Source organism: Camelus dromedarius, chromosome X, assembly GCF_036321535.1.
Source record: "Camelus dromedarius isolate mCamDro1 chromosome X, mCamDro1.pat, whole genome shotgun sequence".
Classification (NCBI taxonomy): domain Eukaryota; kingdom Metazoa; phylum Chordata; class Mammalia; order Artiodactyla; family Camelidae; genus Camelus; species Camelus dromedarius.
Genome location: NC_087472.1, coordinates 52,985,270 through 52,999,576, shown reverse-complemented (window position 1 = coordinate 52,999,576; position 14,307 = coordinate 52,985,270).

Sequence of the window (14,307 nt, the reverse complement as noted above, 5' to 3'; positions counted from 1 at the left end):
CAAAAATTTAAGACAGAAAAAATGTTGACAGGAGCAAGATAAAAGAAACTTAATATGTGCAAAGAAACTCCCATTAAACTAACAGCAAATTATTTAGCAGAATTATTGTAGGCCAGAATGCAGATAGATAATAAATTCAAATTTCTTAAAAAATAAAAAAAAAAAACCTCTGCCAACCCAAAATACCATACCTTGCTAAACTGTTCTTCAGAATTGAAGGAGAAATATATTCCCAGACAAATAAAAGCTGAAGGATTTTATCACCACTAGACCTGCTTTACAGGAAATGCTAAGCTTAAACTAAAATGATGCTAATTAGTAACATAAAAACATGAAAATATAAAATTCACTGGGAAAGGAAAATAGATACTCAAATTAAGAATATTTTAATATAATGATGATGTGTAAGTTACTTATAATTCTAGTATAAAAGTTAAAAAAATATTGAAAATAACTATAGACACAGTAATTTGTCTATGGATAAAAAATGTAAAAAGCTGTAAATTGCAACATTAAAAACATAAAATATGAGGATTAGGAAGTAAAAGTGCAGAACTTTTATATGCAATCAAACAAGTTGTCATAGATTATAACAGGCTGTTATAACTATGAGATATTTTATGTAATCTTCATTGTAACTATAAAACAAAACCTATGGTAGATAAAAATATAAAAGAAATAAAGCATACCACTAGATACTTTAATTATAAAAGACAGCAATTGAGAAAAAGAAAGAAACAAACAAATAAACAAAGGAAAAAGAAAGGATCTGCAAATACCCAGAGAAAAATTAACTGTCAATAGTAAACCCTTATCTATCAATAATTACTTTAAATGTAAATGGATGAGCTTCTTTAATCAATGGACACTGAGTTGCTAAATGGATAAAATAACAAGACCCAAATATATGCTGCTTATAAGAGACTCAGTTGAGCTTTAAGGACACATGTAGACTGAAAGATAAGAGCTGGAAAAAAATACTCCATACAACAGAAAACAAAAAAGATCATGATGGCTATATTGATATCAGAAAAAAAGACTTTAAGACAAAAACTCTGAGACAACAATGGTTATTAGAGAATGATAAAAAGTTCAATTCATCAAGAGGATATAAAAATTATAAATATATATGCACCCGATATTGGAACACTTAAACATATAAGCATTTATTAACAGATTTCAAGGAAGAAATAAAGAGCAATATAATAATAGTAGTGGTATTGAATATTCTCCTTTTATTGGATAGATTATCCACACATATAAATGGCAAACGACTATATGAAAAGATGTTGGACATCACTAATCATCAGGAAAATTTAAATTAAAACTACAGAGAGATATTACGTTATACCTGTTAGGATGTTTATTTTCAAAAAGTCAAAAGGCAACTAATGTTGGTGAGGATGCAGAGGAAAGGGAAACCATGTACACTGTTGGTGGAAATATATACCTATAGAATCATTATGGAAAACAGTATGAAGTTTCTTCAAAAAATTAAAAATATAATTATTATATGATCTAACAATCCTATTGGACTTGATAGGTATATATTCAATGTAATTAAAATAATTATCTTGAAAAGATATCTCCACTCCTATGTTCATTGCAGTGTTATTGACAAAAGCCAAGATATAAAAACAACCCAAATGTCTTTTAATGGGTGAATGGCTAAAAAAAGTGTGTGTATATATATATACACACACACACACACATACTATATAATTGTTATATATGTGGAATGTGTTACTTATATATATTTGTAATGGCAAAATTTCCTTCTTTTTAAAGGATGAATATTATATAATATGTATTATATTATAAAATATGAAATTATATGTAATGTATTTGTATTTATCATGCAAATTATATATATAACATAATTATTAAGTCTTCAAAGAAAGGGAAATCTTGCCATTTACAATATGGATAAAACTGGAGGACAATAAGCTAACTGACATAAGCCAGACAAATAGAGACAAATGTTGCATGATCTCACTTATATATTAAATGTTAAAAAAACTCATACTAACATATAATAGAATGCTTGTTACAACAGGCTGGGTCATGAGAAAAAAATGATATTAAAAATAGTTAGAAAGAAAGAATTATGGTTGCTGTGGACTGGGTAAATGGTGTCTATGGGAGTTATTTATAATGAGTACAGAGTTTCAGTTTTGCAGGATAGAGTCCTGGAGATGGATAACAGTGATGTTAACACTACTGAACTGTACAACTTAAAATGGCGATGATAGTAAATTTTTTTATGTGTATTTTACTACAATAAAAATAGAGGGGAAAAGGTTGGAACATGGATTTTTAAGAAAGTAGCAAATAGGGAATAAAGTAAGAAGAGCCTGGGATAAGTGCTAGAGAAATTAGTGCTCAGAGTTAAAATTATGCTGACCTAACACAAGAAGAGAGTAATAGGAAGGCAAGTTCGATTGTAAATAAAATGTAAAGTGTGATTGTTTGGGTGAATATTTAGGAGTAAATGTAAATTGGGGGGGGGGGGAATTGTTGCAGTGAGCATATTTTAGCCAATCAGAAACCTACTGCATAAAAAGGAAGTAATTTTATGTGTAAGCATTGTCACTCAATCACAAGGATTTATGATGAGTTAATGGAGTGTGATTATAATATAGTATACAATCAGAAAATATTATTTGGAACACGATTGCTGGCATTTAATTTTTTGTATACTGCTATAATATATTTGTTTGGTTAATCTCATTATTTATGGATTTAAGGATTTTACTAGCCTTGTTTGGGACTCGCTTCAATTCCATGAAGAGAAGAAGGGTAAACCTCAGTGATAAAACATCATTTTCCCTGTACCTCTTGGCTCAGGGGAGTTTTCTACAGCTATAGCTTTTCAGGAGTTGAAGACAGTATTCTCTGACTATCTGAGTGAGAAATAACTACATATATTATGGTTATGACCCTGGCAATCTAAGCATTACTGGAGTCAGAGTGGATCATACTTTCCTTGGTGAATAGGCTGTTCTTATACATTCTTAGAATATAATAACTGCCAACAACTAGATTATAAATCACCCCAGGGCAAGACTGTATGAAAATGTAATTTTATTACCATGAGTTTCAATCTTAAAATATATATAGTCTGCTTTCTCATAGTAGTAACATTACTGACATATTTGACGTGAATTTGAAAGCTTCATGGCAGATGGGGTATATTACATCTGCTAGATCCTATCCTCACTAGGCCAGATGCCAAAGTCCAACTAATACTCTAATTTGTGCTCATGTTTCATCCTTTCTGCTAAGTGAATTGCTCAGGGACTATATCAGGTTTTTCTTTCTTTTACACACAGTGTCTAGCACATAGAAGTTTCCCAGTGAATATGAATTTATATAATATAATTCCTTTGTAAACAATCTGGTGCTTTTCAACATTTGCCTGACCTCTTGTTTCAAATAATTCAAGGATTTATTAATCAATAATCATGACTTGTAATGGAAGCATATTTTTAAGTAAAACAAACATTTTATTTTTCATAAAAAATAAGTAAATTCTAGATGTACAACCATTTTTGAGAGAGGCATTTTCTCATTTTCCCACCATTTCATAATTTCATATGCCTTCCTATAAATCTCATATGAGTAAAACTGTTTGCCAAAACCAAAACTGACCAAGGTTGCATTTTATTTATATGTGGATGTTGTCCTAGGTATTGCCCATTCCTACAAATTTTAGTGAAAGAAGAATGAGTAGAAGACCCTAAAGCCAAAATTTCCACTTAGTGTTCTTCTTTTATGACACAAAGGAAGTTTTTCAAGCCATTTTGAAATTTAGAAATGCCATTGCATAATTGCATAGAATTCTATATTATTAGTATTAGCCATTTCTTATACATTTGTAGAAAATGTAAATGCAAATATTACATGTTGTAATTGGGGAACAGAGAAGGGTAAGAAGGAGGCAATAAAAAATCATGATCCTTACTCTGGAGCAGCTTATGCACCAGTTAAGAATTTATGACTTATCTGTGAAATGAGTAGAAACTAGTCCTAGAATCAGAGGACAACTTCATGTTTTCATTTCACCATTTTCTAGCTGTTTGAATTTGAAAAAGGATTTAAATGTGGGCTTCCTTCTCCTTATCTAGTAATATAGTGATAATAAATTGTCTTGTCTACCTCATAGTAATGATTTCAGATCATGCAAAAGAAAGAGATTAGTTAAATATTAACTGTCAGGCTATTAACAAATGTCATGATGAGCTTAAAAGAGAATAATGTTCTATATTTTGTTGGTTTTATGCATGCCAAAGCATATTGAGGTTCTGTCATTTACACACCAATTTCTGAGGTAGAATCCAGAGATTCTAATGAAAAATCATTGACTTTTCTACTGTTTTGTTGCAAAGGAATTTATTGTACACATCTATTGATGCAGTTACTATAAATACAAAGCAATGTGTCTTTCTTCCCATAGGAAAAAATAAATATGCAGAATACTACACTTATATGATTGATTTGTGCTTGGCTATAAGAGAACAGTAAATCTAGTGAGTAACCAAACTTAGAAAGGCATTTCTGCCAAAGGGCCATGATGTGTGTGAAATATTTACCAATTTCCACAAATACCACCATATTTGCAAGAACAAAATCAGATTTATTTTCATAGTTTCTGCAATATGTTTCACTTGAGATCAAATGTTCTAGTTTGAATTACATGGAATTTAAAGATGAATTAAAATCAAGATCAGTATCAGTGAATTTGTTAGGCTCTTAATTTCTGTTAAACTCAATCATAGTTAAATTTTCTCTGGTTTGAACAAGTCTGCTCCTAGTGAGAAGTGATTATTTACTGACTATCATGTACTCCCAAGTGGAGTTAGTCTTGGAAAAGTCGAAATTAAATGTGACTTCAGTAATCTCATTTTTCTCCTCTGTTCCATGTTGTGGACAAGATTTGTATATGTCTTATTTCTGAGAATTTTGTCTTCAAATACTTTCAGGAATTCCTCCAGGCCTATTAGCTTTGTCACAAGAAGTTCTTGTATATATACAACTTGCTGAGAGTCCAAGAAAGGAATGATAATCTTGTGAGTTTTTGAGGATTAAATGAAATAGTCTGAAATTTGTTACAAAGTGGCCCATTCTGACAATTTCTTAAGTATCAATAAATTTTAATTAAGATAATTACTATTTTGATTGTTCTGGGGAATTTTTTATTAAAGTATAGTTGATTTACAATTTTGTGTTATTTTCTGGTAAAAAACTTACATGTATATATTTATAATTTTTCATATATATTTTTTTCAGATTCTTTTCCATTAAAGGTTATTACAAGATACTAACCATAGTTTCCTGTGCTATACAGTAAATTCTTGTTGTTTATCTGTTTTATATATAGTACTATGTATTTGTTTATCCCAAACTCCTAATTTATTCCTATCCCATCCTTTAACCCTTTGGTAATCATAAGTTTGTTTTCTATGTCTGTGAGTATATTTCTCTTTTGTAAATAAGTTCATTCGTATATTTTTTTTTAGATTCCACATGTAAGTGATGTCAAATGATATTCATTTTTGTCTGACTTATTTCACTTAGTATGATAATCTGTAGCTCCATCATGTTGCTGCAAATGGCAGTGTTTCATTCTTTTTTGTGGCTGAGTAATATTCCACTGCGTATATACCACATCTTCTTCATCCATTCATCTGTCACTGGACATTTATGTTGCTTCCATGTCTTGGCTATTGTAAATAGTACTTCTATGAACATTGGGGTGTATGTATTTTTTCAAATTAAAGTTTTCATCTTTTCTGATTATATGCCCAGGAGTGGGATTCCTGGATTATATGGAAACTAGATTTTTATTTTTTAAGGAACCTCCATACTGTTTCCCATAGTGGCTGCACCAATTTACATTCCCACTAAGAATGTAGGAGGATTCCCTTTTCTCCACATCCTCTCCAATATTTTACATTCACAGATTTTTTGATAATGTGTGTTGGTATAAATTGTTAGGTCTCCACTCTCATTTCTAATTTGATTTTTTTTTCTTCTCTTTTTTTGTTAACCCACCTATAAGTTTAGACTCAACTCTATACTTTCTAGTAGAGACTCACTTCAGTTTAAGGACACACATAGACTTAAAGTGAAGAGATGGAAATAGATATTCCATGCAAGTGGAAACCAAAAGGGAGCACGAGGAGCTTTACTCATAATAGACAAAGTAGAATTTGACTCAAATACTGTACCAAGAGACAAATGATGTCATTATATAATGATAAAGGGATTAATTCTTCAAGAGTATATAACATTCATAAATATATATGTACCAAATATGGGAACTCCTAAATATATTAAGCAAATACTAAAATATCTGATGGAAAAAATAAATAATAATATAATAATAGGGGAAGACTTCAATACTGCACTGTCAATAATAGATCATCCAGGCAGAAATTCAATAAGGAAGCTTTGGACTTGAAGTGTACTTTAAACTAAAGGAATCTAACAGACATATACAGAACATTGCATCCAACAGTACAAGAGTACACATTATTCTCAAATGCACATGGAATATTCTTCAGGATAGATGACCTATTAGGTCACAAAACAAGCCTTGGCCAATGCAAGAAGATTGAAATCAGACCAAAGCTCCTTTTTTTATTACAATGATATGAGCTAGATATCAATAACTAGGGGAAAACTGCAAAATTCATGAATATGTGGAAATCAGGAAACACACTCCTAAACAATCAATGAGTCAAAAAATTAAAAGGGAAAAATATCTTGAAACAAATTAAAATGGATCAGTAGTTATCAAATCTTATGGAATGCAATAAAACCAGTTCCAAGAGGAAAATTTATCCTAACAAATGGTCACTTCAAAAAACTGAAAAAGGAACAAACTAATAAATAAAAAACAGATATCAGAAAAAAATAAAGATAAATAGTTAATTTAATGAAGTCTATCTTATCAATTTTTTTTTTTTTGAATGGAGATACTGGAGATTGGACCCAGGACCTCATGCATGCTAAGTGTGCACACTGCCATTGAGCTATTACCCTCCCTCTAGCTTATCAGGTCTTTCTTTCCTGGATTGTGCCTTTGGTGTTGTATCTAAACAGTCATTGTCAAACTCAAAGTCATGTATATTTTCTCCTATATTATATCCTAGGATTGTTGTAGTTTTCCATTTTATTTATAGATCTCTGATATTAGTTAATTATTGTAAAATGTATGTAGTCTGTGTATAGCTGAATTTTTGCAGGTAGATGTCTGATTTTCCACCAGAATTTGTTGAAAAGACTATCTTTTCTCCATTGTATTGCATTTGCCCCTTTGTCAAAAATCGGTGACATGTATGTATAACTGGAGACTTTATTTTATTACATTCATCTACCTGTCTACTCTTTTGACAATACCACATTTTCTTGAATACTTCAGTTTTCTACAGTTTCTACAGTAATTATTGAACTTGAGTAATTTTGTTTTTCTCCATTATTATTATGTTGGATATTTTTAGTCTATTGCCTCTCTATATAAACATTGGAATAATTTTGTTCATATACACACAATAACTTGTTGGGATTTTGATAGAAATTTTATCCAATTTATAGATGAAATTGGAAAGAACTGACATCTGGACAATATTTAGTCTCCCTATCTATGGACATAGAATATAGCTTCCTTTATTTCTTTGATTTCTTCAATCACAATTTTGAAGGTTTCCTGCTATAGATCTTGTACTTGTTTTATTAGACTGATACTTAAGTTTTAATTTTGTGGGGGCATGCTAATAAAAATGGTGTTGTGTTATAATTGCAAATTTCGCTTTTTTACTACTGCTATATACAAAAGTGGTTAACATTTGTGTATTAACCTTCTATCTTGCAACCTTTCTATAAATGCTTAATAGTTCCAGGAGTGTTGCTAGTGTTGCTTGTTTTTGTGAATTGATTTTCCATATAAGCAATCATATTACCTGTGTACGAAGAATCTTTTATTTCTTCCCTCCCAATCTGTATACTTTTTAATTTCATTTTCTTTTCTCAATTGTATTACTTACAATTTCTATTACAGTTTTAAAAAGTGGAAGTGAAAGTGATCATCCTTGGATTGTTCCTAATCTTAATGGGAAAGAGTCTATTTTCTCACCATTAAGTATGATGCTATCTGTAGATATTTTCTAAATATTTTTAAAAAGTTCAAGAAGTTCACTTCTGTTCCTAGTTCACTGAGTGTTATTAATCATGAATTGACGTTGGGCTCATGTGATTATTTTCTTTAGCTTATTAATGTGGTTGATTATAATAATTGAATTTTTATTGAGCTATAGTCAGTTTACAATGTTGTGTCAATTTCTGGTGTACAGCACAATTTTTCAGTCATACATACAGGAATATACATATATTCATTTTCATGTTCTTTTTCACTGTAAGCTACTACAAGATATTGAATATATTTCCCTGTGCTATATAGTATAAACTTGTCTATCTATTTTATATATACCAGTCAGTACTTGCAAATCTCAAACTCCCAATGTATCCCTTCCCACCCCCCCCCTCCACTGGCAATCACAAGTCTCTATTCTATGTTTGTGAGTCTGTTTCTCTTCTATGTAAAAGCTCATTTGTCTTTTTTTATATTCCACATATGAGTGATATCATATAGTATTATTTCACAGAACTAGAAGAAATTATAATAAAATTTATATGGAATCACAAAAGACCTAAAATTGCTAATACATTACTGTAGAAAAAGAATGAGGCTGGAGGAATAACCTTCTCAGACTCCAGAAAATACTAGAGAGCTACAGTAATCAAAACAGCATGATATTGGTACAAAAACAGACATATGGATCAATGGAACAGAATAGAGTGCCCAGAAATGAACCCACAAACTTTTGGTCAATTAATCTTTGACAAAGGTGGCAAGAACACACAATGGAATAAAGACAGTCTCTTCAGCAAATGGTGTTGGGAACACTGGACAGCAGCATGTAAATCAATGAAGTTAGAATACTTCCTCACACCATACACAAAAATAAACTCAAAATGGTTTAAAGACATAAACATAAAACAGGACACAATAAACCTCCAAGAAGAAAACATAAGCAAAACATTATCTCACATACATCTCAGCAATTTTCTCCTAAGGCAGTCTACCTAAGCAATAGAAATAAAAGCAAAAATAAACAAATGGGATCTAATTAAACTTACAAGCTTCTGCACACCAAAGGAAACCATAAGCGAAGCAAAGCAACCACCTACAGAATAGGAGAAGATATTTGCAAAAAATGAAACTGACAAAGGCTTGATCTCCAGAATATATAAACAGCTCACATGACTTAATAAGAAAAACACAAACAACCCAATCCAAAAGTGGGCAAAAGACTTAAGCATATCTCAATGAAGACATATGGATGACCAATAGGCACATGAAAAAATGCTCAATATCACTAATTATCAAAGTAATGCAAATCAAAACTACAATGAGGTATCACCTGACACCAGTCGGAATGACCATCATTCAAAAGTCCACAAATGATAAATGCTGGAGAGGCTGTGAAGAAAAGGGAACCTTCCTACACTGTTGGTGGAAATGCATTTTGGTGCAGTCATTGTGGAAAACAGTGTGGAGATTCCTCAAAAGTCTAAAAATAGACTTACCATAGGACCCAGCAATCCCACTCCTGACCATATGTCCAGAGGGAATCCTAATTCAAAAATGTACATGCACCCCAATGTTCATAGCAGCACTATTTTCAATAGCCAAGACATGGAAACAACCTAAATGTCCATTGACAGATGACTGGATAAAGAAGTCGTTGTGTATTTATATAATGGAATACTACTCAACCATAAAAATGACAACATAGTGCCATTTGCAGCAACATGGATATCCCTGGAGAATATCATTCTAAGTGAAGAAAGCCAGAAAGAGAAAGAATAATTGATTTTAAATGTGAAACCAGCTTTGTTTTCCTGGGATAATTATCACTTTGTTGTGATGTATGCATTTTTATACATAATTATACATTTTTTGGTGTGACATTGTATGATTTTTATTATTTTACATTTGTTTAAATGTGTTTTATGGCTTGGAATGTGATTTACTTTGGTAAATGTTCTATTTGAGCTTGAGAAGAATGTATATTCTGCTTTCATTGGATGTAGTATTCTATAGATGCCAATTATATCCAGCTGATTGATGATGCTGTTGAGTTCTACTGTGTTCTCAATGATTGTTTTACTCCATGCTGTCCACTCTGAGAGAGGAGAATTGAAGCTTCCAACTATAATTGTGGATCCATCTCTTTTTGTTTGCAGTTTTACCAGTTTTTCTCTCATGTATTTTGATGTTCTGCTGTTAGGTGGATACATACACAGAAGTACACAGTGTCTTCGTGGATGATAAACTCTTTTCTCATTATGTAATGCTCTTCTTTACCCATGATAATTTTCCTCCTTCTGAAGTCTGCTCTGTGTGAAATTAACATAGCTACACCAACTTTATTTTGATTAATATTAATGTGTTATATCTTTCTCCATCCTTTTAACTTTTTTTGTATTTGTCCTTATATACAGTGTTTGTTTTTTACTGATTCACAGATACTGTAATTATTTTATAGCTAGCAAAATAATCTTAATTGCTCCCTCCTCTTGTATCATTTCTATCAATCATTTTATTTATACATAAATATATATAAGTATATATATACACATAAATGATGTATATATAAGCATACATAAATTAATACATTGTTGCTATTACTATTTTGAACAAACTATTATCTGTTAGATCAATTACAAATAAGAAAATAAAAGTTTTTATTTTACCTTCACTTATTCCTTCTCCAATGCTCTTCCTTCCTTTATGTAGTTCCAAGTTTCTGACCTATATAATATTCCTTCTTTGTAAAGAACTATTTTTTTAACATTTCTTGCAAGGCAGGACAACTGTTAAAAAAATGCTATCAATGTTTCTTTTTCTGAGAAAGTCTTTATTTCTCTTTCATTCTTCAGAGAGAATTTTGTAAAGTATAGAATTCTAGATTGCTGACTTTTGTTTTCTCAATACATTATTCACTCCACTCATTTCTTGCTTGCATGGTTTCTGAGGAGAATTTGAATGTTTTTCCTATCTTTATTCTTCTATGGGTAAGATGTTTTTCTCCTGGGATGCTTTCAGGTATTTTTCTTTATCTTTGATATATATTTTTAAAATTTTTTAGGTTTATTTATTTATTTACTTTTCTAGGGGGGATAATCAGGTGTATGTATTTATTTTATTTTTGGAGGCAGTACTAGGGATTGAACCCAGGACCTCACACATGCTAAGCATACACTCTACCACTTGAGCTATCCCCTCCCCACAAACTTTGATCTTTTGTAGTTTAAAAATTATATGTCTTGTAGTTTTGTTCATCAGAATTTTTTTTTTTTGCACGTAGCTTTCTTCATGCACTCTGAGCTTCCTGAATCTGATTTGGGGCCTGACATTAATTTTGGGAATTCATAGTCATTATTGCTTTTCCTTCTGATATCCTGATTACACACATATCACAACTTTTGCAGTTGTTCCAGGTCTTGGATATACTGTCCTATTTTTGTTTGTTTGTCAGTCTTTTTTTTTTTCTCTTTGCCTTTCAGTTTGGAAGATTTCTACTGAGATATTCTAATGCTCAGAGATTCTTTCGTTAACTGTATCCAGTCTACTAATAAGTCCATACAAACATTCTTTATTTCTGTTACAATGATTTTAATCTCTAAAATTTATTTTTGTTCTGTCTTAGAATTTTCATATCTGCTCATATTGCACATTTGTTCTCTCATGTTGTCTGCTTTATGGATTAGAGCCTTTAGCATATGAATCATAATTGATTTAAATTCCCATTCTGTTAATCCCATAATCGCTACCATATATAGATCTGTTACTGATGCTTGCTCTTAAATTTTAGTATTTCTTGGAAAAGTATTAATGTTTATTTTTTGTGATATCCAAATACAATGTACCCATAACTGCTTTGCATGGAAATTTCAGCTTATGGATTTCTGCTACAGTAAGTTGTGATGTTGTGTATTCACCAGTCCATCTCTCCAATTTTGGGGATAGTGGTTTGCCCTGTAACCTCACTTCTCCTATGGTTCTAAGATTTTTCAGTTTGTTTATCTGTTCACTTGTTTGCAATAGTATGGCAGCTTCCAAGCTTCTTACACCCTGGATCAGAAACCAAAAATGTTACTATGCATTCTTTTATATCCATGGCTTTTCAGTTTCCTAATGTATTTTCTACATGTTTTCTCAATCGAAACTTGCAGCAAATCTGAGCTATAAAATTACTGTGTATCTCTGATACATCTTTGTTGTGTTTCAAATGTGAAAATCTACATGAAAGTTAGAGGTACATTATCTGCTAGGTGAATAATCATTCATTAGATTTTCCTTTTAATTATTACCATTATGACTATTCCTATAACTATTGCTATAAGTCCTAATAATATTGCTGCTACTTTTCTTAGTAATAGAAAGAGCATATTCTGTTATTGTTCCCAAGGTGTGGTGGACAATTTGTTTTTAACATACATGTTGGAACATATTCTGCTTGAATTAGTCAATTTGTTTGTTTTCCAGAACACTTCATGGATATACAAGCCAAGACAGATAATTTACAATTCAAACACTGAAGCCACTGCACATGCATGAGTTGAAAACCAGTGATGCCAATGACATATTTTTCTGATTTGGTGAATCAAGCATTAAAATACACATGGAACAAATGAATGAAGGGAAATCATAATAAAACCAAGGGTAACTTTATTTTTGTCATAATCTAGAATGATACACACATATGTATGCACAAGTGCTCACATAAAAAACACAATAAGCCATCTTAAACTCTGATATTCTATTATTAGAAAAATTAATTGTTACTTATTTCACAAGTATGATATGTCTTTGCACTTTTGCACCACTCTCATGCTCTAGTACATGGAGATACAAATAAAACATATAGCTTTATCCTCCAACAGCTGACAACCCAATAAAGAAAACAAACACAGAAAGGAATACTAAGCATCTGGAAAGGATTCCTGGAAGAAGCATGGTCTTAATTTGGCTTTCATGATTTAAGTAGGACCATGAAAGTGAGGCATAGAGTATTTTTACCTCACTGAATCTCTACCTTGCTCCCCAGATTGGTTAAATCACTTCTGAACTTTAGGGATGTTAAAAGTTCCCTAATCAAGAAAGCACTGATATGGGAGGTCTGGCAGATTTATTTTAGAGGACTTATCATGTTTCCTTGTTAGTTTTCCAGTTCACTTCTCCCTGAGGTTTGGAGAGGAGCTAGAGATTTGGGACATGAGCTCTTTCTAGGAATAAAGATTACACAGGTGTTTGTATTTTCATTTGCCAAGTATCTTCTTGAGTCTGAGCTTAACAGATGGGATTCAGGAGGGATGAGCACCCCCTGGAGGTTTACATACATGGCTTTGTGTTGAACAATATTAAACCTTAGATTCCCTGTAAATAACAATGAGTCAAATAAATATAGTTGAATAGTAAAAATAGTAAAGATGTGTTGCTCACTGAGAAAGGATCATCAAAACTTTGAAAAATGTGAAAATAATTCTGTGATTAGATGGCATTCCAGGTCAAATATCTATAAATGTAACAATGCTATAATTCTATAACTAACTATATAATTTCATAGCTATAATTGACTATAACTGCAAGTAACCACCATTATAACTAACAATAATCAGTAACCATGACTAGTTTCTAGTATTAAACTGGTAACCACAACTAGTTACTAGTTACAATCAGCAATTATGACTATTTACCAGGTCTGTCTAATAACTATTTAGTGATCATAACTTGATAGTCCTTACAAGTTACCAGTCATAAGCTAGTAACCACAGCTAGTTAGTATTTGCAATCAGCAACCTCAACTGGTTAGTAGCTACAAAAAGTTATCCATGACTACTTAGAAGCTATGAATACTTAGTTGTCATGATTACTTAATACCCATGACTGGTGATTACAAATGGTTAGTAGTCACACCCAAAAACCACAACCAGTTAGTTGTTAAAACTGTTACCAAAGGCTAGAGAGTAGTTACAAGTCATAATCACAACTAGTTAGTACTCATCACTATAACAGAACTAGTTAATAGTCACAGCTAATAATGCAGTTATTAGTAGCTATTATTAATTGTACATTCATAATCATAACTAACCATAAACAGTGATATAAAAATATCAGTAAATATAACTGCAATTACAATTCACTATAACTAAATATTAGCAGCCATAGATATAACT